This window comes from Ictidomys tridecemlineatus, chromosome 8, assembly GCF_052094955.1.
Source record: "Ictidomys tridecemlineatus isolate mIctTri1 chromosome 8, mIctTri1.hap1, whole genome shotgun sequence".
NCBI lineage: Eukaryota > Metazoa > Chordata > Mammalia > Rodentia > Sciuridae > Ictidomys > Ictidomys tridecemlineatus.
This window is the reverse complement of record NC_135484.1, coordinates 148,197,117-148,225,022: the sequence shown is the minus strand read 5'-3', so window position 1 is coordinate 148,225,022 and position 27,906 is coordinate 148,197,117. Positions and strand designations below refer to the sequence as shown.

The 27,906-nt window shown below is 42.0% G+C and overlaps 1 protein-coding gene and 1 long non-coding RNA gene across 11 annotated transcripts in view; one reads left to right on the top strand and one right to left on the bottom strand.

Moving 5' to 3' along the window:
* Atxn1 (ataxin 1) overlaps positions 1-27,906 on the top strand; it is a 381,142-nt gene that overhangs the window by 17,377 nt on the left and 335,859 nt on the right. The window lies entirely within an intron of this gene.
* On the bottom strand, positions 69-5,785 carry LOC144366377 (uncharacterized). Of its 2 annotated transcripts, XR_013425460.1 has the most exons (3): positions 5,293-5,715; positions 859-3,579; positions 69-706 (listed from the first exon to the last, which is right to left on the bottom strand). It is a non-coding gene; the product is annotated as an uncharacterized LOC144366377 (long non-coding RNA). The 2 variants fall into 2 exon arrangements; XR_013425459.1 differs by having other exon boundaries at positions 69-3,579; positions 5,293-5,785.

Sequence of the window (27,906 nt, the reverse complement as noted above, 5' to 3'; positions counted from 1 at the left end):
AATGCTGGATCTGCTCGGTTTAGAGCTTTATCATGCTACACACATGACCACAGAGACACTGCTATTGCTGAAGTTCAATGCAGGAAAAAAAATGGCTTTATTTTTGGTCGTCTAAAACTATCTTCGTATTGAAAAAAAAAAAATCCTGTTGAATTTCAATTGTGTGATGATTCTTAGAAGCCCAGCTTACCATGTTGGACAAATGAATGAATTTGAGGTTTTCATTTCTAAAATCTGTTCTCTGACCTTGAGTGGTCTCCTGAAGTTCTCCTGAGATCCTACCCTTCCACTTAGGAGAAAGTTCCTGGGGAGATAACTATCCCACGTTTTTTCTGGAAGAAAGGAAGTGTTCTGAACCAGGCTGCTGAGGTGTGGGTGAAGTACCATGTGGGAAAGGGAACCCTAGGAAAGGGGTAGGGGACCCAAACCTCTGCTCTGCATGACACTGCCCATAAGGAATGGGACTGACCAGCCACCTCTCTGTCTGGTGTGGGTTTGTGTGGGAGTTGCCCATTGGAGGACACCTTGGGCAGGTAAGGGGTGTCCAGTTGTGGTGGCTGGTGTGAGGGACCATATGTCGGACCCTGTTGGAGGTTCAGCAGGTGTGGAAACGGCAGTGGGACATGAAGAAACCGAGGCCCTGTTCCCTCCTTGGCTGCAGCATCCAGGGGGACGTGCCCGACAGTCCTCTTCATCTCCTTGTGCTCTGGAAGGTTCCGAGTGGCAGGAAGAAAGGAGGTGGCGTGAATTTTGTTTGGCTTTCTCTTCCCCTTTCCCAGGCTCCATCTCTGCCTCACCCTTGTAGCCTCCTGGGTCCCTACAACCCCACCCTGGGACTCCTGGGGAGACACCCTTTACCTGGGACATGGGGTGGGACATGGGAACGAGCCTTTTCCCCGTGGATGCTGCCTCCTGGTGCCTGGTCTGATACTCTCCAGGAGACAGCAGTTTAGTTTGGCTTTTTTTTCCTGTTTCTGAATCGTCCTAGGTATATGAAACAAGTTTATCGATGACCGTATTGACACTGGCAAAGAGGTTCTGTTTGTTTATTTAAAATCCTCCTTCCCTAAAACCTGGCTTTCCATGGCATCTGAAGGACATATGGTGATAGCCTCGAAGCCCAAATTTTGGTGTTTTATTTTGTCTTCCCTGTTCTATTTAAGTCTCTCTAACCCTTTGTACCTTTCTCTACTCTTCAGAAAGAACAAGTTGTATTTTTTTCCCATCTCAGCATCATCCACGAACAGTACTATTTTAACAGTCTGAATAAACAGATATAAAAGGAGGAAGATATGGGTTTTTTTTTTCCCCTCCCAGAAACTGTAGATCTATTTCAATCATCCTCGAGATTAGCATAGGCACACAGGAGCAATAAGCAACACTGAAAGGAAGAAAAATAGGTTTCCGCACGTGACCTTGAATGGGGTCTTACCAGTAGTTTCAGGGCCCTCCCCAGACAAGACTCTGGAATTCACACTTCACATGTCTTTGAACCCTGGAGAGAGGGCCATTAATCTATGGAAATGAACAAACACTGGCTGTTTGCTATCCTGCTGGGCAGAGAACATTTGGTGACCTGACTAATCTCAAAGTTTCTTTCTCTAAGTGGTGCACTGAAGTCAACTCTTGGCCCTGAAGTCTCAGGAAATGATTCTGTTTTTTTGTTTTTGTTTTTGGTTTTTTTTTTTTTTTAAAAAAAAAGAAAGAAAAAAAGAAAAGAAAAAAAAAATTTTAACTTTCCCATTTTAAATGTCCAGGGTCTTCAAAGACTCCACTGGGATGAAAGTCCCCTGTTTCCTGTTTCTCTTAGAGGACTAGTCAAAACTACCCTTGTCTCGTGATTGCGTTTTGCAGCCTGAGCCTCTGATTTAGTAACTACAGCCTTAAACTCCACAGTCATCTAGACCATGTGCAGCGACTAGTGTGTCGTGGGCCCACCTCGACTGATAATAGCACCTCTCAGAATTCAAGTGCCTGCCAAATCGTTGCAGTGGATAGTCATAGAGACTCTGTGCGTAGGGCGTAGCCTCCTCGTTTTCTAAGAGAAAATAGAACCTAGGAGTTCTGAGACTGAGTTACTGGGTCCCAGTGGCTAGATCATCAGTACTGTCACCCTGGCTTTCTGACTTGTCATTTATCTCTCTTTCCCATCTCCTGGACAGTCCACATACTCCAGGAATGTCTCCAGCGGTATCTCTGGGTTCATAAAGAGAAAACAAACAAAAACCTTGTCTTTGTTTCTTTTTTTAAACTAGCTCAACAGGGCAATTTCCATCTTGGCCTGGGAAGATGAAGAAATACAGGGGTCCAGCCCCTTGGTGTAAGCCATTCATGGTTACCCTGGACACATTTCATTATAAGTTTGGATGTCAGATGGGTTTGGAGTGCTTACAACTAAATGTGAGGGGTAGGTGGAGAGTGAGTCTCCTTTCGCAGCAGCCACTGTACCTTTAAGGTTGCACTTCTTAGAGCTTTATCTCCTTTAATGCACCCATGTCGGCAAGGTCAGAAATGTCAGGGGACTAAATTGATCTTGTATATGGAATCTTGAAATCAGATGCCATCTGGAGGGTGGGAAGATAGTCAGGTCAGGTCCCTATCTGTCTCGTCCTCCTTGCTTTCCTGCTGGATGCTAGGGAAGTGGTGGGTAGAGGAAGCTGGGAGCCAGCCTTCCAACCGCTGGGCAGCAGGGGACAGCGCAGAGCATTCACATCTGCAGAGAACATGAATGGCGGCCCTGATAGTCAAGTGTCTACTGCTCTTCCACACTGAGTGGCTCATCTTGGGAAAACACTGTTCAGCCCTTGACACCAGAGTCTAGAGCTGTTGAGAAGCCTCCTCCTTCTTTGCAGAAGTAACAGCTGCCTGGTGACCATGCTGTTAGTTGCAGAAAGAGTTGGCCTCTGATTCACTTTTGGTGTTGACCGAAGAAGCTAGGCTTACCCGATATCCTCAGGAGCAATGTTGCAAAGGAGACCAAGGCGATCTCTCTGTCTCCCTCTCTCTCTCTCTCTTAGGCATCCCCTCTCCATCTCTTTTCAGCTTGCTCCCAGCCATCAAGGACAGTCCGCCCAGCGGGGAGTTTTGTTTGGCCATGGAGTAGCTAAGGATGTTTCTCTCTGACAGGTCCCAGACCGAAAGTGCTGGTGGACATCTCTTCTTGCCCCAAGATCTTCGTTGGAAGCCCTTCGGATTTGGTGTCTTTGCTGTTCCAAGTCTTAATGAACTTTCCAGGAGGCAAACTGTATCACCATTTATTCTGGGCTACCCTAGTGGATGACACCCAGCTTCCGAGACCTCCTTTTGGACCTCGTCCCTGAGAGCCAGTGTTTTAGCTGTCTCCTGGTCAGAAGCCTGTTTTGGACCGGTTCTGAGCTGGTGCAGGCTTAGTCACTAATGGCCAGGAAGCTGCTGTTAAATGTGCTGCTTGATCAGCTTACAGCCACCCTGCGCTTGCCACGGGCAGAGCATGCTTCCTTCTTGAGCTCTTGGGGAGTCTCTGCACCAGTCCACTAGAAACAAGGCATCCATCCATTCTTTCCATCTTGGCGGTTACCCAGGGCCATATCCTGAGGTGACCTGCAGTAGAGGGAGTGGAGGATAAATTCACCTTGCACAGGCTTGTTCCTGCTAGTTCCAGCCTGTCTCTCCCCACAGATCAAGCTTTTAAATATGCCAGTGATTGGTTTTGTGTAGGAATGTGTGGATTGTTGGATTGGAAGCATTCTCTCCCCGGATTTCTCGTGTTTACATAAGCAGACATTTTTTTTTTTAAAATGTTCTATTGCTGATTTAAATAGCAGGGCTTATTTTAAAAAGTTATGGGTGCTTAAAGGTGGTACAGAATAAAAAATGCAAAGTTTTGTTTTTCTTCATTGCAAGTTGTAAGACAACCAAAAGGTGTATATGTTCATGTTTTGTCAGGAAAGGGTCAAAAACAGAAAATTTGCAACAGAGACAAACTAGAATAGAACAAGTAGAAACAGAAGCTGACAAATCTATGCCCCTTGTTGGGAGTGCAGCCGTGGAATGTTATGTAGGACCAAAAGGAATGGAGGAGATATTTCAGTAACATTTTGTTCTCTGTCAAAAACCTTCTGAAATATAAATCTGCTGTGTATTGGAGAAAGGAGGCAGCAATTGATTCAAGTTGAATGGCTTTCATTTAACTAGAGGAGTCCACAGAAAGCAACCCTTGTTCTGACAACCATATTTTTGAATTTTGGGACTTAAAGAAAATTGAATTCCTGTTTACATATCTTCTAGGATTGTTTTATTGACAAAGACACAGGTCAGATCCCATTACAGTGGCAAGTGTTACAGCAAATAGAAACATTTCTAAATGAAATATAAACATTTCTAGGCCATGGCCAGAGCCTGCAGTAATACCAGGTGGGGAATATGAAGCCATTTGCAGCTATAAATACTGGGAGTTGTAGATGTGCTTTTTAAAAAACGAGTTCTTTAAAAAAATATTCTAGTCTTTTGCCAACACACACCCATACACATAATTCACCTATTTGCATAATAGAAGAGGAAAAAATTATATATCCATATATATATATCCATATATATATGATATATATTCAACTTTATTTTGGTCTCTCTGGAACAGATTATCTTTTTTCTTCTTCTCACGAGGGCTTCTAGAATTGCTTCCAATTACTGAAATTTCTTAATTATCCACAAATATGAATGTCCTTCTAAGGGTCTTGCCATGTCAACCAACTCAGCCAAGAGTCAGTGGCCAGCGTTCATGGTTTAAGGAGCTGAACTTCAGAATTAAGGCCCCCTGCAAGGGATATTGTGATTTGGTTCTCCATTCTGAACCTCTGGAAGAAAAAGTAGGGTTTTTTTTTTGTTTTTTTTTTTTTTGTGTGTGTGTGTGTGTGCGTGTTTCAAATCTCCCAAATCATCCTGGCACTGAACCTGGACTCACAGCAAGTGTCATTTTTAGCACTGACTATTACTCCTGAAATTTTGGCTCTCAGTGGCCTGTGGTTCTGTAGACTCTGAATTTCCCCAAATGCCATTAAGGACTCAAATGCAGAATATCTTAACATTCTACGGTTGCCAATCAAGAGAAAGCTTCTCTGGGAATAAAGGTCTGCTAGGTTGTATCCCCGTTCTGTCTTCAAGCTTCAGCCCCGTGTGCCTGTGTTTCATTTCCTTTCTTGTTTATAATAATTCACGACTTGAGTTTATTGTTTTCTTACTTGGAAACTACTTTAAAAAAAAGGATTCCCAGCTCATAAAAATGTAGGAAGGTTCCATTCTGTTCATTCTTCTTACCTCTCATCGCTGGGCCATCGTTTCTCTCTCTGTCCTCCTTCTGGGATTTCATCTTGCTCAGCAATTCCAGCGTGTGACTCTGAAGCTATGGTTTGAGTTTCCTGACCAACTTCTCCTTGCATCCGAGTCCATTTCCTGTGCTGAAGCTGCTGGCATCCATTCACTGCTCCTGCTCAAAACTGAAACTCCTGGTGCTGGGACCAGTCTTGACCACACTATTGATTTCTTCCTCCATCTCTCGTTCCGTTGTTATTTCCCGAGGAGGAAAATCTAGTTGTCATGAAGAACTTCATTTCGACCTCGCAGTAATCACTAAACCTCTGTTGGGTTTTTCTGTTCTCCTGCTCCACTGTACAACTTCCAACTGTAACAGCGACCAATGGGTCTTTGACAAATGAGTTGTCCCTACACATGCTTTATTACACTAGCTGTTTAAAAATAATTAAGCTTCTCTCTGTGTTCTTTGCTCTGGGTCAGGAACCTTGCTTGCTTAGCCCTCCAACACAGAAGTTAATCACAAACGGGTCCTCTGAACCAAATAATTAAAAATAGAGGGAATTTTCTGAACCCGGCGGTTGGCAGAGAAGTCCGTACATCCATCTGTGCCTGGTTAGGAAAATATCTCATGATGTTTAAATAGCATCAGGCTTGCTCTCTTGTGTGAGGGGGTCTGTGTGTCTGCGTGTAATTCATGGCTCTGAAGATTTGACTGTTAGCTACTTTTATTTTTAAATAGTCTCTGGCCAGGAAACAGGAAGGCATCTCCAGGTGTTTTGTGTATTCTTTATTTGCCAGTTTCTGTAAGGAGCAACGATTTTGCTCTTGCTGTTGTCATGAGCTGGAAGTTTTCCTCTTGGCCTGGGTTTCATTAGAAAATGAAAGAGACATGATGTGATGTTGAAGTCTTTCTGTCTTTTGATTCTCCACTTACAACTTACCTTTGCTAATGGCTTTCAGGAGCTGTTCTTAATAGACACGGAATACTGACGAATCTTTCCAACTTGGAATGTGGCAGGTTTGGAGTTTCTGCTCCCTGGAGAGGGGATTTATGCCTAGAATATACATCAGATTCAGATTGTGAGTGACTGTTTGGAGAGGAATCCTATTCTTCAACTTGGACTTTTTTTTTTTTTTCTTAGCAGTGATCAGTGTCTCATAAAATCTATTCACTTTGGCCAGTTTTACAGTTGGGATATGACTTTAAAATATGTTTTTGTTTTATAATATTCAAATTGTTATGTGATAGAAAGATTATGCCTTCTGGTATTTTCTCTGTTGCAGTGATCTCTTCTTATCCTTAGAAAATGCTTATTTTAGGTTGGTTTCTCTCTCCCAGGAGAACTGTTCTATTAAATAATAACTAATGCCCAATAAATACCCTGAAGGGAGATTAGGAATTATTAATGGGGGTGGGTGGGGGGAGGCAGGGAAGGAAAAAGAAATGTCTTACTTTGATTCTTCTGGCTCCGAAAGGTATCTGTTTCTCCGGGTTGTCAGTTTCTTTATGTTTCCTGAGATTTAGAGGGTAGGCCTATTCTTAATGCTCTAATAATAGAATTAAGCACTGAAATCAAGAGCTGTGGATTGACCATGCTCACATTCATGGAAATTAAGGAAGGAGGAATGGCTTCAATCAATTTCATTGTTAATGTCTCAGTGAATTCCTGAGTGTAGCTATTGCCGTTAGCTTGGTTAGCTAGGCGGTTTGTCATTCATGAAATTTAAAATCAGGAGGGCCCCAAACATCTCTCGGTCCAACTTCCTCCTCTTACACGCAGCCCTATTCATTTCTTGTAAGCCTGCCATGTGGGAGGAGGCTAGTGTGCTAGAGGGAACCAGAGAGTTGAATAACTTGTGGCTCATGGCTTCAAACAAACTCATCTGCCACTTCCTTTCCTGTGTTATTTGAAGGACACATTTTAACAAGAGATAAGTGCTCATTGTTGCTCTCTGTCAGTGGATGATGTTAGGAGTTAATGTATATTCTGTGAGCTCTGGATCACATAAGAGTAGATGATACATGTTTTTGTTTAGGTTACTGCTGGATGGTGCTTGCCATCCATCCCAAGACAGAATTCTGCTCTTAGACAAATTCAGTCTTTTCCAAGACAAGCTGACATCATCTGTATCAACGTGATTCCCCAGAAAGGGCACTTGAAGGCGCAAGTTCTTCACATTTTCCCTTGGAACTGTTAGATTTCCCATGCAACATAGTTCCCATGGAACTCTTCTGTCCATTGGAGCATCTTCTGGACATTGACTTCTGATGTTTCCCTTAAAAAAAAAAAAATGCAGAATTTAATGGTTGATGTTTTTGTGAATAGATCATTGCCAACAAATATTTATTTACCCGATTTGTGGTTGAAAACACAAGGTATACAGCATACATGCTTAAGAAAGGTCATAGTGCCTAGAACTGTACTTTTAGTAATGATAGTGGCTGGCTTGCTGAGGATTTAAGATGTGTGGGTCATTGTACTAATCACTTAATCCTCACAGTAAGCCGAGATCGCTGGTCATTATCTCCACTTCACAGATAAGGTAACTGGGTTAGCAGTTTGCCCAAGGTCACGGAGCCAGGAAGGGCTGGGCCTGTGGCTCAACTCTTGACATTTTAACCTCAGCCCCCAGGCTCTTTATGAACTGACCGCCTGGTGTCATTGTAAGACTTACCCTATTGTTTTCAAAAACTGTTTTTACTAAATATTGAGTTTAAAAAAAAATTGAGTATGTACAAAAGCAGACTCACAAGATAAATGTGAGTTATGGAGAATAAAGATTCAGTGAACATTTCCTTAGTTCTCCACCCAGAGTTTTGAATGACCACAAACCGAATGTCCCTGTGTAGCCTTCCCTTGATCTGTCAGTCTTCTTTTCACCTTAGAACCCCAGGGCCACAGGAGGAGGCTGAGGCGGAAGATCACAGGTTCTAGGCCAGCCTGGGCAGCTTATCGGCCTTGTCTCAAAATAAAATCATGTAGCTTAATGGTAAAGCACCCCTGGGTTCAATTCCCAATACCACGTACATGGGCGTACGTGCGCATAACCACTAGAAAAATTATATTTAAGAACATCTTTCAGGCTGGGGATGTGGCTCAAGCGGTAGACGCTCGCCTGGCATGCGTGCGGCCCGGGTTCGATCCTCAGCACCACATACAAACAAAGATGTTGTGTCCGCTGAAAACTAAAAAATAAATATAAAAAAATTCTCTCTCTCTCTTTAAAAAAAAAAAAAAGAACCTCTTTAACAAAAGTGCATGCTAATCAGATCAATATATACATTCCCTTTCTTTTTCTCCTCTCTTCTCCTATTTTGTCATCTTTCAGGCCTCTTCCCTGTTTTTTTGTCACCAAGGGTTTGGGGTGGGGGGAGGTGGAGGAGATACAAAGAAGAAATGCTTTCAAAAGATGCTGGGTGTGGTGGCACAGGCCTGTAATCCCAGCAGCTTGGGAGGCTGAGGCAGGAGGATTGCAAGTTCACAGCCAGCCTCAGCAACTTAGCAAGGCCCTAAACAACTTAGTGAGACCCTGTCTCTAAATATAAAATAATAAAAAGGGCTGGGGATGTGGCTTGGTGGTTAAGGTGCTGTAAGGCTGCTAGTGCAGGGAGTTCTTGGTGAGGCCACAGGGATTTTGCCTCATTCAAGGGGACAGACACATCCTGTTTCAAATAAAATGTGATTTTCTGTTATGGTGCTGATAGACCTCTCACAAGCTTGGAAGGTCATGATCCACCAGAATTAGTTCTATAGACACAGTTTTAAGTAGTGTGACTTAAGGACACAGTGTATTCTCATAACCAATGCGACAGCATTGGGTAACACAATCGAACGGCACTGAATGGAACCTGTTAAGATGATATAACCTTGTTGTCCTTAATATTTTAATGCAGTCTTTCAGCAAGTAGTAATACCTGGCGGAGTGTGTGAAAATCAAAAAGCATTCTGGCCTGGCAGGAATAATAGCATTCTTTCATCGGTTGGAAAATATATTCAAATAATTCACTGCTTTTTAAATTTTCTAATAAGAGTTTTTTTGTTTTGTTTTGTTTTGGTTGCAAATTGTACTGTTGTATGAAAGTCTTTCCAAGGACCACATTAGTCTGTAGTAGGAGGAGGCAATTTAATAGTCTAAGCTATTTGGAAGTTAGGACTATTTTATATTAATTCCACATAATTATGAAAATATACATGGATTTTAAAAGATGGAGGAGAACCGGATCTATTTAAACATAAAAGCACTTAAAGTCTTATGTGTATGAATGTATGTGGAGTCATTTAAACATCCACATTCACACATGTGTGCCTTGGTTGCTAGTATTTTTCTAGTGCTGTGTGCATTCCTATGTGCAAATATAGCCCGTGCCCTTCCTAGAGCCGGAGTTGGGGGACCCTTTGGTGAGCTGGCTCTGTGATCTGGAGTTTATCAAATGCAGTGATGTTTTTGTGATTTGGGCCTGTAATAGTAAGTAGTATCACAGAGAGGTTGAAGTGTGAGTATGTGTCTATTTTTATCTTCTGCCTCATGTCTTTCTGCTTAGAGAGGAATCGATGTTGAAGCAGTGTGCCTATTAAGCTTCCAGAAGGGAATAAAAAGAGCTGCATATGACACTTTGTTGCGGTTTGTCCGTTGTCTGAAAAACATGCCATAAAAATATGGAAACTAGGAAAACCTTGGCAAATGTAGCCCCAAGAGTGTTGCTGATTTAAAACCTGCATTTGAGAATTCTGAGTGCTGTTCTGTGACAGCTATTGCTATAGGAATTGGCGCCAGCTAAGAAAATTTACAGTTTAATACTTTAGAGCAAATAATTGCTTAGGATGCTTTAAATAGCACAGGAAATGTGTAGAGTGTTTACTTGACATTTGGTATATTGAACACTAATACCGAAACAGAGTCTTTGACCACAGAGAATATGCCAGTGTAGGTGGGGTGGAGGGTAGATGGGAGACAGAGGCAGAGAAGAAAACAGCCAACACGATTTCATGATATGGAGATACCAGAAAAATAAATGTCCCTTGGTTTAATCAGGTAGTCTTTGAGTGTGGGACAGAAAGAAAAGCACAGAGGACGCTGGGATTAGGTTTCTCCTGCTGTCTTTGCCAGGCCCTCAAAGCTTTGCAGCTCTTGGCTGTTCTGGGTGGTTTTTCAAGGTCCTCCTGAAAGCAAGAGGAATGACCTCTGTTTTTATAAGAAAGAAAGAAAAAAAAATCCCTCTTGTTATCTGTCTAATCTGCACATGCTTGTGAATTTTTTTTTTTTTTTTTTTTTTTTTAACAATTCTGGTGCCCTCATTTCTCAGCGGAGCTCAGCACTTCTGGTGTTCTTTACCCCGAATGCGTCTTGAACTGGTCCTCTTTTCACCTCCTCTGACACTGTCCATGTGGGTCTTAGAATGGGGTCTAGGGCAGTTCCGTGCAGCTGGGCCACGCAGAATGTTTCTTTCGGCACAAACTGCTTACTATGCATTGTGATTCAGTTGCATTTAATAGGAAAAAAATAAGGTCTAGTGTGGGCTACTGAACCCCTTTCCATTCATAGGTGCCTGAGTCAGGCATCCAGTTGCCTTTGAGGGAACTTCAAATGCATATGTTAAAAACGAATTGGCACCCGTGCTACGTCCAGGAATGTGAAATTGTGCAATGTTAATAAAATTTGTTAAAAACGTCCTCCCTCTATCTTGTCCACATGAGCTGTTTTTAAATACCCCAGGAAAATTTTGAAGACAACAATCAAAAGTCAACACTTGGCCCTGCAGGTTGGCCCGGCATCCAGAACACTGAGTGGAGGCACGGCTGTGTTTATGGCTTTTCCAGTGCCTTCAGATTTGACCTTGAATAAATCGTGTTTAACTTCTCTATGCTTCAATTAGCTTTTGAAAGATATGTGCGGTTGTGTACAGCCGGTGGGAAGGCAGTGACTGAAGTTCGCAACAAAGGGAGAACTTGAAGGAAAGTTTTATTAGGAAGGAACTGTGGCTGAGAATGCCTTTCTCATGTGCTCATGGGAGGAGCTGATGGTGACGGGTCCTGGCTCCCGCGGCTCCTAAGGCAGCGTGATCTCACTGCAGTTTGTAGAGTTTACATATATATAAGTATTCATATGTACATAAATATTATATTACGTTTATATAATATAAAAATTTATATTATGCTTATAGTATAAATGTTTATATCTTTTCTATATATTCACTGATTTACTTTTTAACTTTGGACAATGTGTGTTCATACATTTTCTAGAAACTCTACCTGTGAAGGGATTTTTATTTATAATTTCACAATTTAAATTATAATCAAGCACTAACAAATTACATTCCATAGGCAGACACTGAATTTCATTTTGCAAAAGGAAGTCTGAGTTACTCATTGAAAAATTATCTTTTTAGCCTTGTTCAGTCTTTGAGATGATCCAAGGGGTTTTTCACTCATTGGGGAGAAAGGGAGGAAGTTCAACAATATTTATGCCATTGCTACCGTGTGCCAGATATATACCCTGTGTGATTTATGTTCACAGCTCTTTTTCCTTCTCTAATATGTCAGGGCTCAGTTGGGAGGGCCAGAATCCATAGGAGAAGATGAAATGTGCCCATTGCTTCTGATAGTTGAAAGGAGGAACTTTTTGGTTAGTGGTAGTCAAACTCCACACCAACAGTGTGGGGCTGTGAGGTCTTGATAAACCAGGTGCTGGTAGGTGCCCCCACTCTGAGACCTCCCTGAGGGTTAGCTAGGTTGCAACATGGGGCTAAACCACTTCTCTCTGGTTAAGTCATTTCACTTATTGCCTCATTTCAATTGCATTGTTGTCAAAAGGACCTTCATAGGTACTGCACATTGATTGCAGTGCTTAAAATTTGAGCAAAAGAATACAGGCTTTGAATGGTATTTGGAGCTTGGCTCCAGAGTCCCAGCTGCAGTAAATACAAAGCCAACAACTCTGAGTTTAGATTAGAAAACATTTCAAAGAAAGCCAGAGAAAGCTTATATATTTAACGCAATATCTATGACTCACTTTCTCTTTGCTTTCTCAATCCAGCCGTTATTCATTCACTGCTAGCCCCATAGGAGGCTCCTTTGGAAGTTTCCATTTGGCTGCTTTGCAAGACACATAAATATATACCTTGGGAGAATAGGGCACACGAGAGAAAAGACAGAGGTCACAATTTTGAATCCTGGTGCTGCTGATAACAAACTATGTGACCAGATACTTTGTACAGAAAGGAGGATGTTTTCAAAATCCATTCTTAGCTGCCAGAGAGGCTGTTATCACACTGTGGCTGGGTTTGTCCCAGGATTTCTCAGCAGTCCCTGGTATTGGGATCACCCGGTTCTCAAAGAACCCTCCTTGTGGGTCAGCGCTTTTGGAAGCTGCCCTGGGGTTGGGACAGCACCTTAAGAATCCTCAGCAGTTATATGATGAGAAAAGACCTCTGTATTCCGTAAATATGTAAAATAACCATGTCAATTAAAAATTTTAAAAAACAAGATTTAAAAAGGATCCCTAACAGCCTTTAGGATTACATAGTCAAAAGAACTCAAAATTGTCAAAACGGGGTAGTGGGAAAGAGGGTGCCATGCTGTTCTGAAGGTGCTGCTGGTGTCTGGGGTTTGCACTGTGTCTGCCCTGGCAGAGTGTACCGGGGCTGTGGTTCAAGGCCCAGCCCCACCACCTGCTGCTTGGCCAAGTCCCCTTGTACCAGGGCTGTGGTTCAAGACCCAGCCCCACCACTTATGCATGCCAGTTTCTTCCTCCCGGAGGAGATGGTAACCAACATAAGGACTAAATAGGTCAACCTCTATAAGACTCTTAGAAGGGTGCAGACATACAGTAAGTGCTTTTGACACTCTACCTACTATTATTGTGGTGTTAATCTCCACTGGCATTTTCCAATGTATTTGTGAAGTATTTAGGGCAAGATTCCAGGCATATGGGTGCTGACAATTGTGGATGGGTAAGAAGGAAGATCTAGGATTGGGGAAGTTATCTCTGTTTGTGGGACTGGGGTGTGGCTCCATAGGAGAGTGTGTGCTTAACATGTAAAATGCCCCGGGATTGATGCCTTGCATGCATTATATTATGTATAACATTGATATAGAATTATCTAATATATAACTATATAAGCTCTCCTAGTCTATCCATTAAGTAATTTATTGATCATTTTCAAAATGTTCCATAAGTAATTAAGAGATTTAAAACTCAATTTATTAAAATGTGATTTATAATCACTTCTTATATTAGATTTCTTGTTTGAACCCTGTTTACTGAGTGTGTGTGTGTGTTTGTGTGTGTGTGTGTGTGTGTGTGTGTAAAATATTAAGAAAATTGAAAGAGATAGTGGATGGTATTTTGAGCATGAAATGCCAATTTGGAATTATTTTGTGTTTTATTCCTTTCCCCTAATAACTATATATAAATCCCCCAATAATTGCTCTTTTATCACATTTAATGCATCTCATTGTATTGTATTTACTTATAGTTGAAAAAATTTTTTTAAATTACGAAAGGTTTTGAATTTACTGATTTAATTTACTTAATTACCTTAATTTCTTGGGGGACAGAAAATAGATCTGGCCACTTATTTAGGTTTACACCATTTTTGAACATACTATACCCCCAGAGCCAAGAATTCATTGAGAAGGATTTTTTTGGTAATAGTCACTATTTTTTTTTTTCAGTTATTACTTTCTAGAAAAAAAAATTTGCTTTTGTAATACTTGTCTAGTTCAAGGAGGGAGCATGTTCGGTGTCTAATTTCGCTGTATGTGGCTTGAACTCATGGGAGACCCACCTGCGGTAGGACCTGTTAAGAAGTTATTCTGTGTCATACATAATCAGGTTCAGGAGGTCTCACTAATTTGCATTTAAAGATGATAATTGGCTTCATCCTCACGGAGGGCTTGGACCTAAGTGTTTTAGCTTACCAGTCCACTAAGGTTTGCATTAGAATCGCCTCACCTTAGTGGGCAGAGCTGGGAACCCCCTATTTAACATTCCCAGATGAAGGAAGCTCTTTCGCAGGGTTTCATCTTAATATGGTGATCGAATTCTGTTTTATTTGAAGGAAAATGTATGTGGCTTACTATAGGAAAGGGAACTTCAGCTGCTTCTGTTTAGCAAGTGTTTATCTCTCATTCCTGTACATGCAGGTGCTTCTTGTGTCCTTGACTCTGAACCAGTTAAAAAGATCTGTACTTACCGAGAGTCTTCTTTTATAAATGGTTAGACTTACCGGATGCCTCCCCCGTTTTTAAATGATGCAGGAAATGTTGGAATACATGGAGTCACCCTGTTTGGGGCTGATTCCCTTATCCGAGCATAAATACCATCTGAGGAGAGAACGGAGAAGTAGGTACTGGCCAGATAAGCACATGGGTACCAGTGATGCTTGACCTTGCAGGTTCCAGAAAGGGAGAGTTACAAACTATTTCAAAGAAGATGATTTTCAAAATTTGGTTTCTGATGTGAAAACTGGATCGACTGTTTATTTATTTATTTATTTATTTTTTCCTTTCCTCTGAACACATTCACCCTAACTTGAATGGGAGAATGTTCCTTAAGCCTCCATCTCTTCAGCAGTGAGTCATTTCCATGTTGTGGAGGCATTTTCTAGCCTTTATTGCTGTGTGTAGTTCAGGCTTCTCCCTGGATGTTTTGACTCCTTAGGAAACTCGCAATAACAAATTAACAATCACACTCCCTGGAATGAAAACATGCAGGAGTGGGGTAGTAAATAGCAGCTTGGCAGCCTGAATAAACAGAAAACTCAGCTCTCATACTTAGGAAGGCTCTAGAGGAGTCCTGTGTCCAGCAGATCTAAGGGAGCCATGGCATGGTTGTCCTGTCAGAATTTGCAGATTGTATATAGTCGACACCCTCTTCGTGGGCTGCTTGCTCTGTTGGTGTATTTAGATCCTGGGGTGGATGGTGTAGTGCATCTCCCAGGGACAAACACTGGAATGAATTCCTTCCTTGCTGAACATGCTAGAAAAGAACCCGACCTCTGAAACCTTGGCTTTGGAATTCCTACTGATCGAAAAGACATCCAGAGTACTGTCTCTGAGATTTCACGAATTTTCTCTGGGTTCCTATTGAGGAATTGGGGCTGGGAGTTTCTTCCTCCTCCTCGCCTGTTTTAGTTTCTCATGGGGTTTGTCCATGTTTGACAGACTGCCCCCACTGCAGGCGAAGGCCGTGTGCTCTGCCTGGGACAGTGGAGGACTCACCTCACCTGGCTGGCAGACCTGATGGGGCAGAACTTCAGTCTGGGGCTTGTGAGTCAGACAGAGGCAAAGATTTAAGTGTTATTAACATGAGAAAGATCTTTTGAACATGAAGTCATGATGCTTGAGGTTACTTTGAACTTTCCTCCCAGGCTCTTTTATGATCTGAACTAGAATCAACATGCTTTAAGCTTTCTGCTGAAACACAGTGGAGTAACAAATGGACCCGAACGTGAAATTGCAGCAGAGCCGGAAACTTTCAGAATGCAGCAATGTTATACTGTGATAAATATTTAGTGAAGCTACTTGGCTCATGGGTTATATTTCTTTTCCATGGGCTATTTTTTAATGGCTTTGGGGTTCAGGAATTTTGAAAAGTCAAATTCTTTGTAATTTGAATTTCCTTCTAAGCAAGGAAGTACACTGTGTTATTAATTTTAAAAATATATATACTTAGAAGTTCAAATTGTGTAATTATCTTAATGCTCCAGAGCCTCTTCTGTGACTAAACATTGGAACTTACTCTGTTGAATGTAGGGAATTTGTCCAGAAAAGCTTAAAGAAATTTAGCCTACGCAGGAAGATTTGCTAGATTCATAAATAAAAGGTTTAACTAAAGGGGTGATGCATAGCATGATTTTTTATTTTATCTGTGGAAGATTGTACTTGAGTTTTATCTCTTTGTCCTCTTTTTAGGATTACATTCTAATTATAGCTTATTTTTTGTAGTTGATTTATAGTAAGTTCCATGCAAACTGATGATGGGTAATTGTATTTATTTCAATTGTACAAGGATAGGTTATTTTTAAGAGATCACAAAAATTATTTTTCAAATAAGATATAAATGTCCCCAGAAGTGGTATTCCCAGCCTCTTAAAGATAACATAGTATGGCACTGTATCTTGGGAGGAACAACTTCCCCCACTGAAAAATAGAAGAATTCAAACTTTAGAATTTTTAGTTGAAATAATTTGTAAATTGTGATAGTGGCTTTTAATCCTTAGCAGAATGCTCTCTTTTTTCTTTCCTTTCATTTTTAATTCTCTCTTCTTTCTAAGAAGTCTGCATAAATGTTTATAAGAACATAGCCTTAAGTATTTTCAGTGTAGCATACCAACAGAAAAGACTGTTTTATGTAGAATAAGAAAGTTGTTAGGTAAAAATGCCTTGTACATTTTGGGGGATAAAATTCCTATATAGTGTGTGTGTGTGTGTGTGTGTGTGTGTGTGTGTGTGTATGAGAGTCAGATGCATGTCTGCCTGCCTGCCTGTCTTAAAATAACATATTTTGGACCACAGTTGCTAACGCTGTGTGTTCAGGGTGAGAAGAGCAGCCGTTCATGTTTCACCTCTACCAAGTTAGATGCATAAACTTACTCAAGAACTGAGTAATAAAAACCTGAGTTTTTATCACAGGAAATATGAGTAGCGTTTGGTAAAGCTGATGGAGAGTCAGGTTTGGTTGCTGTCATGACTCGGGTTTTATAGATTGACATATTTTCTTTCTGTGCTTTCAAATTCTTCCCATCATTTTAGAGTTTTTAAATTATTTACTATGGGTTCAGCACTCCCATACACATAGCCAACAAAAGCAATGGTTAGGTGGTTTCACGTACAGAATCCATTTTATTGAACAAAAAGAGAAAAATTCCTCCTTTGTAATTAGACTATTACCAGTAAGCCCTTTTCATTGGCTCTCATCTATTTAAATATATTTTTTTCTTTGTAGCAACACACACACCAAGCATACCAATGCATTTTGAATTTCAGACAACAGGACATTTTAGTAAAACTATAAACATTTCATTTTCTTGTACAATTTGGAATCATTCCCATTTGCTGAAATTTGGGCTCTTCCTCAGAGTTGGGAGTCAGGCTAATAAACATACCTCCTATTGCCCCTGCGAGACAGGGTGGGAGGGGGAAGGCCCAGGGTGCTGCCCAGTGAGTGAGGAAGCCCAGTGCCCCTCCTCTCCGTGTCGGATGGGGGAGGAGCCTATGGGGAGTGGGCTCTTGGGCCAATGCTCTTAGAAGGTGGTGGAGAATTCCTTTTGGGTCACTGAACTTTTCCAGAATGTCCCAAGGCTCCCTAGCATGATATTCTATGCATAGACATTTCTTCTGTGGAGAAGGCTGTTGACTAATGTCAGAACCTCAAAGAATTCTGTGTCTCTCAAGCAGTCGAAGAACCACTAACTTAGCATCTAGAGATGGGGACATCTGAGAAAACCCAATCAGAGATAAAAATTAATGAGAGCTGAGTTACAGAAAATGAGCCATTAGCTCCCTCTCTTAATCGATTAAAATGACCACACTGTGGCCACATTATCAATGATGTTAAGTGGACATTGCAGACATACCTGGTGCATGTTTAAAACACCGTTCCTGCTGGGTGCAGTGGCACATACCTGTAATCCCAGCAGCTCCGGAGGCTGAGACAGGAGAACCAAGAGTTCAAAGCCTCAGCAACTCAGCGAGGCCCTGAGCAACTTGGCAAGACCTCCTGTCTAAATAAAATACAATAAAAAGGTTTGGGGATATGGCTCAGTGGTTCAGCACCCCTGGGTTCAATTCTCAGTACAAAAACAAAACAAAACAATAGAACCCCAACACAGTTGTTTATTTTGGAATAATGAAAAAAAATAATGTCTGAAGGCTTGTAGCATCCACGTTTTGAGATAAGTAGATGCTGTTGGGTAACAGCTCCTGAGTTTTATCTGTATTAGAAATTACCCAGCAGGAGAGCAGCAAGGAGCATTTGGGAAAATGTGAATGATTGAGTGAAGGAAGGCTAATGGCTTCTTCAGAGAGGTGAGTTCCAGTTTGCATTTAAATGAAGAGACTTGCAGAGCAGGGGTGGTGTAGAAGTGAGGAGGTGTTGATCCTCAAATCTCCCAACCTTCTACACCTGCACAACATTCACAGTTTGCAAAATGTGTTTGAGCAGGACATCTTGACTGGGCTCTCTATCCTTGTGCTCGCTATATCTCTGAGAAGAACTATTTTGTAGGAAAAGTTGCTAACTACCATTTGCATGTATGGAGCTTTGGATCAATGGATGCATGAACTTGAGTGTTGTCAATCTATGATGGTTACAAAGTCACAGGACTGGACACCCTCTTCTACGGGAGAGGGAGAGTGGCCAGAGGATAGTTCTGAGGTTTCCATGGGGTGAAGACCATGATCAGTCCTCCATTAGGAAGAAGCACCCTCAGAGGATGTCCACTAGTTTGAATTTCACTCCTATGTCGTGACATTGACGTCAGGCCCTGAAAAAAGAGAGGACTGGTGGAATGCAGGCCACCAGGAGTGCCTAACTCAGCAATCAGGGGCTGTCATGAGGGCCATTGTGTGGTTCGTTTTTATTTCATTATCATTATTGGCTTCTTTTTAATCTTTCATTCTAAACCCGACAGGCCTGATTGGCAGATTCACTGTCTGATTTTTCTAGTTTTAGATTATATGCCTTTTTATTCAAGCCGTTTTCATTTATTAACCTACATTCATTTTTAATTTTTATGCACCAATCAATAATTATTTCACTTGACAGTTTTTGACAGTCTGCTGCCACATTTAGCTGTTTAGCATGAGTTTCAAAGGTGATCTATCAATTTGTACAAATGAAGTAAAGTTGCTCTTTTTTTTCCCCATGCTTTGAGAGGATAGAAAAACGTGTGTTGCCAAGCGTGGCAATACATACCTGTGATCCTAGCTACTTGGAAAACCAAGGCAGGAAGATTGCAAGATTGAGGCCAGCCTGGGTAACTTAGACCCTGTCTCAAAATAAGATAAAAAAAGGCTCGGGATATAGCTCAGTGGTAGAGCAACCCCGGGTTCAAACAAAACAAAACAAAAAAGAGGTGCACATACTCTGGAGAATTTTTGGTGTAGAAATAGTTTTCTTTCTATACCAGAAGATAGAGACCTATAGAGGATTAAACTTTGTTATATAGTATTTTGCCTGTTATAAATCACTTGCAAGGCCTGATTTCTTTTAATGGGGATTGATACCGTGAAGATCAGTTATTTGACAAACGTTTATTGAAATGTTTATTGTGTGCACAGTGTTGTGCTAATATTATGAGAAACCAATACAGAGTCCCACCAAAAGTCTAGTAGAGAAACAAAGCCACCCCAAAATTATGGTGGGTAAAAAACACTTGAAAATGACAATTTCATCATGCTATATATTTTCACTTAGTGATAATTCTGTGTAGGAAGAATGTGATCCTCTTTGCTCACACCTGTGAGCGTATCACAGTCAAGGATGAACCTAGCTGAGGACTTCGCAGCAGGGAAAGATGTTCTCACTAAAATCACAGTGTTAGCATTCTTGGCAGTTCGATGGTCTCCGCTGGAGCTGCTGGTTTACATTTTGATCATTTACCAAAGAGCATATCATATTGAATATCTAGCTGGATTGTGCAACTGAACACAGTATTTCCAGTGAAATGCATTTTTGCCATCGTGAAAGCAGGCCTTCTCTCTGGGAACCAGTGGCCCAGTGGCTCATTACTCGCCCAGTTCTTCGGTGGGTCTGAGCATGACCCGTAGGCTAGAAGTTCTGGAAACCAGGGAGAGAAACACATCAGGTCACTGTTAATGGGAAAAGAGGTGCTTCGTGTTCTTGTTCCTTTGTGGTCAGTCTTGTTTTCCTTTCTTGGTCTGGGGGTATTTGGTCTTGCAAATCCTGGCATGGCTTAGAGAAGCAGGCACTGACCTTCGGATGCACTCTTATTTCACCCCAAGCATGTTATTAATAGGCACCATTCATTGCCCTGTTTTTGTGGCTAAAAGTTTTCTGACTTCTATACTGAGCCTTTGTGTTTCAGTTCAATAGTGCAAAAGAGCTGGCATTTTTTGGCGGGGGAGGCAAGGGGGGACACCTTTGACCCTTCACTATGATTCAGTTTTTTTTTTTGAATATCAAAACCATTTACTGCAGTTTGTGGTGGCAACTCTACCAGTCCCTAATTGGTACTATGGGTATTGGCTCTTATTTACTTTGCTCTGGTTTGGGGATTACTCAATTAAATCTGGTGCCAGTTTCCCTCCCATACGTGCACAAGGAGGCAAACAAACATTGTCCTGAAGCCTCAAGCTCCTGGCTTCAATGTCCGAAGGCAATGTGGAAGTCAGCTGAAAGTGCCCAGGCTAGAAGAGGTAGGTCATGCCATCAGGGAGGGTTGGCTGCATGCATACACGTCTGTCACCCGCAGCCCTTGCTTTGGAGACCCGAGATGGCTTCAGGTTTGTGCTCAGGGCTGGCCATGCTGACTCAGAGAGCTGTGTGAGACAGTTGACACGATCATGCCTGCCTGTTAATTCACAGTGGAAAACATCGCTAACAGAGCCTCAGGTCCACGTGATGAGCACATACGTGCTCCCTCTGCGCTAAGCTACATGGGAACGGAAATCTTAATGGGAAGCTACTTGATTGATTTGCTTTGAGTAATTGCAGCTCTTTGGCTGAAGGTTTTAATAATAGTGGCAGGGCCCGTGTTCTGTGAACATACCTATGTGGAGTCAGGTGGTCGCTTGGTGAGTAAAGAATCAGACTCGGGGAGGGAGAGAATCGACTGCTCGGTAGCACCACGCTGACGTGGGCTGCGGCTCTGCGGTCAGGAGAGGGAGGGTTTTTCCAGCAGGAAGAGGAATAACTATTTCAGTCATTGGTCATAACCCCCTGCAGTCATCTCACGGGAGTAGTCTTTCCAGATAAGCCACCCTCTTGCTCTCAGTAGCCTGGTTTCAGTGTCTCTCTTGTGTAGGTCCCTGGCTGAGCCATCCCAGGCTTCCTTGTGAGGATAAAGTCCTTTCTTAAATATAGGAATGTATTTCATCTGCTGCTGTAAATAAAGGTTATTTTGTTGTTGTTGTTCTTGTTGTTTTTCGGGGGGTAGTACTCGGGATTGAACTCAAGGGCACTTGACCACTGAGCCACATCCCCAGCCCTATTTCGCATTTTATTTAGAGACAGGGTCTCACTGAATTGCTTAGCGCCTTCCCGTTGCTGAGGCTGACTTTGAACTCGTGATCCTTCTGCCTCAGGCTCTGGAGCCGCTGGCTTTACAGGTGTGTGCACCACCGTGCCCAGGTGTAAATAAAGTTTTATTGGAACATAGCCACACCCATCTGTCCAGTGTCCATAGTTGCTCTCACACCACAGTGGTGGAATTGATTTGAATAGTTGTGAAACAGTCCATAGGCCAACAAAGCCCAGGTTGTTTACCGTGTGGTCCTTTGTCAGCCTCATCTTAACCTTTGCAAGCCGTGGGATTGCAGCAGGGAGCCATCAGAAGTCAGAGCTCTACCTGCCCTGACTGAGTCAACAAATGTGACTTGCCCAAAGTCGCAGGGCTAGTGAGTGGCACAGCTAGGATCTAAGCTCAGATCTTGCAATTCCTTAAGTATCCGTCTCCTACTCTTGGCTGAGGAATGTGTGGGTTCTCTGGATCACAGATGAGCAGCCGTGATACCATACTGAAGCAAAGCTTCTTACAGCGGCAGGAGCTGTTTTCCAAACCGACTTTCCCAGGTCAGATCACTAGCCAGCTTGGCATTGACACGCATTTATTAATCTCACAGACGGCACGTACTGCGTATTGGGAACGGGGATAAAGGTCAGGGATGTGACGAACAAGCTCTGCCCTTGCTCTCAGGAAATGAGGATGAGAGGAGTCTGCAATATCTGCACATTCTCTTACTGGCAACATGTTTGATGTCCTCCTAGGGCCACATGCAAAGGGCTATGATCACGTGAAAGAAGGGGGTGTGGGGAAGAATGGCCCCCCCAGAGTTGGAGATGTTGAGCTCTGTCTTTGGGGTAGTTTTTCAGAAAGAGCGAGCAGGCAGCAGAGGTGGCTGAGGCCCTCTAGTTGTGAGTGGGCATGGTGCCTCATCGTTTGGGAATATTTGTCTACCACAACTAGCAGTAGGGCACAGGGTATGCGGTGAGGGGATGACAGGAAGTACAGTTGGAGAAGTGGTTTGGAGCCAGATTATGAAGTGCATGCTATTTCCTGTGAAGAAGTATCGACCTTAGCTTACATTCTGTAGATTCCACAGTTAGTTCTTATGAGAGAGGACCCAAATGTGCACACTGGGCTTTGTCTCCAGATCTAGTCATCAATTCCAATAACAACAATAGGATTTTTCCTATTCAAATGCATTTTTCATTCAAATGCACGTATCTGGCCAGATACATATATTTGATGTCATCCATCAACCCCAAATCCATTTAAAGCATTACAAAATTAACAGCATCCTTTTGATCATTGTCTGTCTTCCTGATCAACAAATATGAAGGATAAAACATTGAAAGTCTACAACATTTTTCATTTCAAATAAAAATGTTAGGAACTGTTGCTGTGGATGGCAGTAGTCATGAGATCCCCCCCCCCAGTTAACAAATGGTATAGGTCCCAGAGTCAAGCTGCTTCCAAATTCTACTAGCTGTGTGAATTTGAGCAAGTTATTTAAGGTCTCTAAGCATAAGAGTCTTTATCTCTAATAGTAAAAGAATTGCATTTTCCTCTTAAGATTGTTGCAAAAAGACAACAGTTTATGACGAACATGTAGCACGGGTGCTTAGGGTCTCAGTAACACAAGCCAATTTTACCGCGTTTTCTGGGAGTGGTATATGCAGACGCAGCTTTGAGCTGGCCCAGTGAGGGAAATGAATTCAAAAGGGAGAGCTGTGCAGCTTGTTGTTGTCCAGATAATGGTGATGGGGTCTGGATGAGGGTGGAGAGAAAGAGAGGGGATTTTAGGTAATGATCTTGTAAACGACAGAATCCACCTTCTGCTCCTGCTGAAAGTATCAGACAAGGCAGCATGTAGGGTTTAGTGGAACCTGCTTCTGTGACTTTCTGGCACTGAGTTCATGAATTATCTAGCAAATTCCATGGTTTGTAATTCCTCAAATTAATCTAGATAAAATGCACCCAGGGTACATTTTTAAAAAATTAATATAACGAATTAATAATCCCTCTGAAATGGGTGAAGATGAGTTACCACCTAAATATGATATAATTCTTTCATTATGGTATAGCATAGCTCTGAGGTTTAGCTCCCACCCGTAATAGAGCTTTCAGAGAATTATATACAAGACAATGTGACATATCCCAAATTTTTAAAAATTATGTAATATGTGCATGTTATTAAATATTCATGTATCTGTGAGTTGAAAAAGACAGGATAAATGGTAAGTGGAAGCTAGGATATTTCCATTTCCTTTTTTATTATTTCTGTATTTTTAAAAATGAATACACACACACACACACACACACACACATATATATATATATGTATTATATATATATGTACATATATACATATATTGCAGTCCTGGGGATCAAACCCAGGACCTTGCACTTGCCAGGCAAGCAGTCTACCACTGAGCTACACCCTCAGCTCCTGTCTATTTTTAAACAGTGTTAACACTAAGGAAAACAACCGCAGAAGGGAGTGGGTTGGAAAAGCTTCAGGGGATTCTCCCTCCTCACCTGTTAGGGGAGCTGCTGTGCAAACACTGGTGGTAACGTTGCTCCCCAGCCCTGTTTTCTTCTGGTCAGCAGGTGCCCTTCTGAATCTGGTGACAGGGGCCTTGGTCACCAGGGTGGGTGGAGTGAGGAACGAGAGTAGCCCTCCTTCATGCTGATGGGGGCTGGTCAAGAGCCATTGCATATTATTGAATTTTTAAATGTTAAATTAGAGTCTGGGCTAAAGCTGTGACATATCCCTCCACTGATTTTCACCCAGGTGGGTGTGCTCCTGGGCAGATGCTGCAGAAGTGACGGGCTCTCACCTGGAGGCAGCAAGCACATCCTTCCTGAAATCAGGATGTGGGGGTCTGCTCTCAGGCTCATTCCTGGGTTTGTAGTTGACGCGATGCAGTTCCTTTGGAAATCCATCCTGGAGGGATTATACAACATGGTCCTGGCACAGCTGTTTTTAAGGCTGTCTCCACTCCTGTGCTTATGGTCAAGTGGTACAAGCTCTCTGGACCCCAATTCTGGGAAACTCAGGCAACTGAATGGTAATTCTTTGTCCACCCCATGCACCTGAGACATACGGTATTCTGAAACATCCTGAGCATGTGGTAGAGTCACTTGGAGGACTTGTCCTAGGCATCTGTGACTTAGTAGGTCTGGGTGGGGCCTGAGAATATCCATTTCTAGCAGATTCCTGCAGGATACTAATGTTGCCTGGGCAGGGGACCACCCTGGAAGGATGGGTAGCAGGCAGGTGGAAGAACTCCGAGGATGAACAAGCATGCAGTTGAACTTGACACACACACACACACACACACACACACACACACACACACACACACCACTGAACTAGATGTTTCCTGACATCCTTTCCCTCTCCTGCGTGTTTGGTTCCCTCTTCACACCTCGGCCAGGAGGAACAAGATGTGACTCTCGATTGAGCAGCTCACACAGAAGCAGCCTTCGGATGCTGAAGAGCGGTTATCACACAGCATCAGCGTGTGCACACGCATCTGTGCACCAGAGACCAGTGGTGCTCCTCTTTGCCTCTGTTCTCCTTTTTAAAAATGCAGTGAGTAAGCTCATTTTATAGGAATGTCTTGGAGAGCTATTCCTGTAAACCCGACGTTTGTAAATTGAAATAGGGAAGCAGCGCTGATGAGTGCAATCCGACCGAAACTCACGGAGGAGCAGTCGCTCTCCAGGCTCGGTTTGGACAGGAACCCTCCTCTTCCCTCGCTGCTCCATTGTGTGGTCAAGTTTAATTTGCTCGAGTGGTATCTGTTCCTCCTAGCTGGGGTTAATGCTGCTGTGTGATTTTCTTTCACTGGAGGGGATGATTAAGGGAGGGAGGGTTGGCATTAATTGCTTTATCACTGTACGTGTGAGTCATCTTCTGCCTGTCTCAGTAATTCAGCTGGAGGGAGGAGAGAGTTCTCTGGCTCCTGAGGCCAGATTGGGTTTCAGTGAACTAGGATGCTCTCTCACAGTGACTTGTGATCAGAGACTTCCCTTCACTTACTAAGGGAATGAATAACTGTGCATTCTCCTGGCATGTGTGTATATAAACATATAAATGGCAAATTGCAATTTCTTTCTGATGTTTATTGGTGATGTTTATTGCCACAGGCGGGACATTAGTTCCAGAAGGGTGCTGGATTGAAGGTGGTTGATTAAAAGCACAAAATCTAAGGGATGTGTTTGGCATCACACCATCACTGAATTCCCCTCTCCTTGTTGACAATTTGATTAACAGGGGTGTTGAGGCAAAGGACATTTTCCAAATAAAACTGCCTTTGAATCTTTTAGGGGTGAAACATGCTAGATTATTTGCAAACATGAATTTAGGTCTGTTGTTTTCTATTTCTTAACACTCATGTCTTCCTGCATGTCTTGTACCTTTCTGACTCAGTCTTCTCTATTTCTCTTCTTGCTGTTCCAGGTTACCATTCTCCTCTACCTAGGGCTTTTCTCTCATGCCTTCTCCCTTACCTAGCCTTTTTTTTCATTCAAGTGTGGTTAACTGTTGCTTTGCACAGAGTAGAATTTATTTTCATCAGAACCTACAGGTTTCTGTCCATGAATACATTCATTTCTCTCCAGGGAGAAATTGCATACTGTGAATGTATGTAAGGGTTCCATTCAGTGAGTTTTGATAAGTACATACCTAGTGTACAGCCAGCACCTCATCCAGATGTAGTGCATGTCCATCACCCCAAAGGGAATCTTTGGGTCTGATTCCTGTACAGTTCCAGCCTCCCCACAATTAACCATGGCCCCGATTTCTTTCACCATAGATAAGCTTTGTCTTCAAAGATGAATTCTTGAATTTCATGCAAATGGAATTATTTGTTAGGTACTTTTATTTATTTATTTATTTTTGTACTGGGATGCTTTATCACTAAGCTACATCCCCAGCCTGCCTGTCCGCCCTCCCTCCCTCCCTTTCTTTCCTTTTTAATGTTGAGTCAGGGTCTCCATAAGTTGCTGAGGCTGACCTCAAACTTGGGATCCTGGAATGATAGGTGCACGCCACTGTACCCAGCATGTTGTGTAAGTGTTTGTACCTGCTTCTTTGGCTTAACACATTTTCAAGATTCAGCCCCATTGTTTCATGATCCACAGTTCATTGCTTTTTAAGAAGTATGCTAGCCAGCATTCCATGGGGTGTATATATACTCTAGTTGTTTGCAGGCACTTGGGTTGTTTTCCATGTTTTGACTGTTGTGAAGAAAGCAGCTATATGCTCTTGTGTTTTGGGTGGACATTTATTTTTATTTTTCCTTTGGATTGGAACTTCTGGGGCACAGGATAAGTATGTATCTTTGTAAGAAATTGCCAGTTTCTAAAGTGTAGCATTTTATGTTCTCACCATGTATGTATGCAAGTTTCAGTTATTCCATATCCTTACCCATGTTTGTTGTTGTTCTTTTTTTCTTTTGTACCAGGGATTGAATTCAGGGGTGCTAAACCACTGAGTCATATCCTTAGTCTTTTTTATCTATCTATCTATCTGGAGGGACAGGGGATTGAACTCAGGGCACTCGACCACTGAACCACCTCCCCAGCCCTATTTTGTATTTTATTTAGAGACAGGGTCTCACTGAGTTGCTTAACACCTTGCTTTTGCTGAGGCTGGCTTTGAACTTTTGATTTTCCTGCCTCAACCTCCCCAGCTGCTGGGATTACAGGCAGGTGTCACCATGCCTGGCTTTAAATAATTTTATGGCACCTCTTGATATCAGATAAAGTGAGTGAGAGTGAGTGAGTTTTCTAACTTCTTTTTTTTTTCCCCTAAGATTGTTTATGTGTACTAGTTTCTTTGGAATTCCATATAAACTTTAGAATTGATTTGGATTTTTTTTTAAAGCCTATTAGAAGTTTGTTGGGATTGCATTGAATTATAAGAAAAGTTGGTGAATTAATGATATTGAGATTTCCAATCCAAAATATGCACTCTCTCTCTTTCTTAGTTTCTCTCTTTTAATGCAGAGGACTTACATATCTTTTTAAAAATTTGGTTGTTTTTGTGTTTTTAATACTGTAATAAATATTTTCTTTTAAGACTCTTATTTTTAGCTTATTTAATGTTTGTATAAAGAAATACAATCGCTTTTATGTATTTACCTGGTATCTTGTAGGCTGATACATTCACATATCAGCTTGGGTATTTTTGATTGATTCCTTATAGTTTTTAAAATAAGTAATCGTGTTGTCTGCAACAGTTTTACTTATTCCAGTTCAAACTTTATGCTATTTTGTTTTCTTTCCTTACCGCACCTTCTAGAACCTTCAGTAAAATGTTGAAGAGAAGTTTTGGGTTTGCTTTCATCAGAAGTGGGTGTAAAATTTTGTGTAGTCTTTTTTACTATGTGATGTCGTATGATTTTTCTCCTTCATGG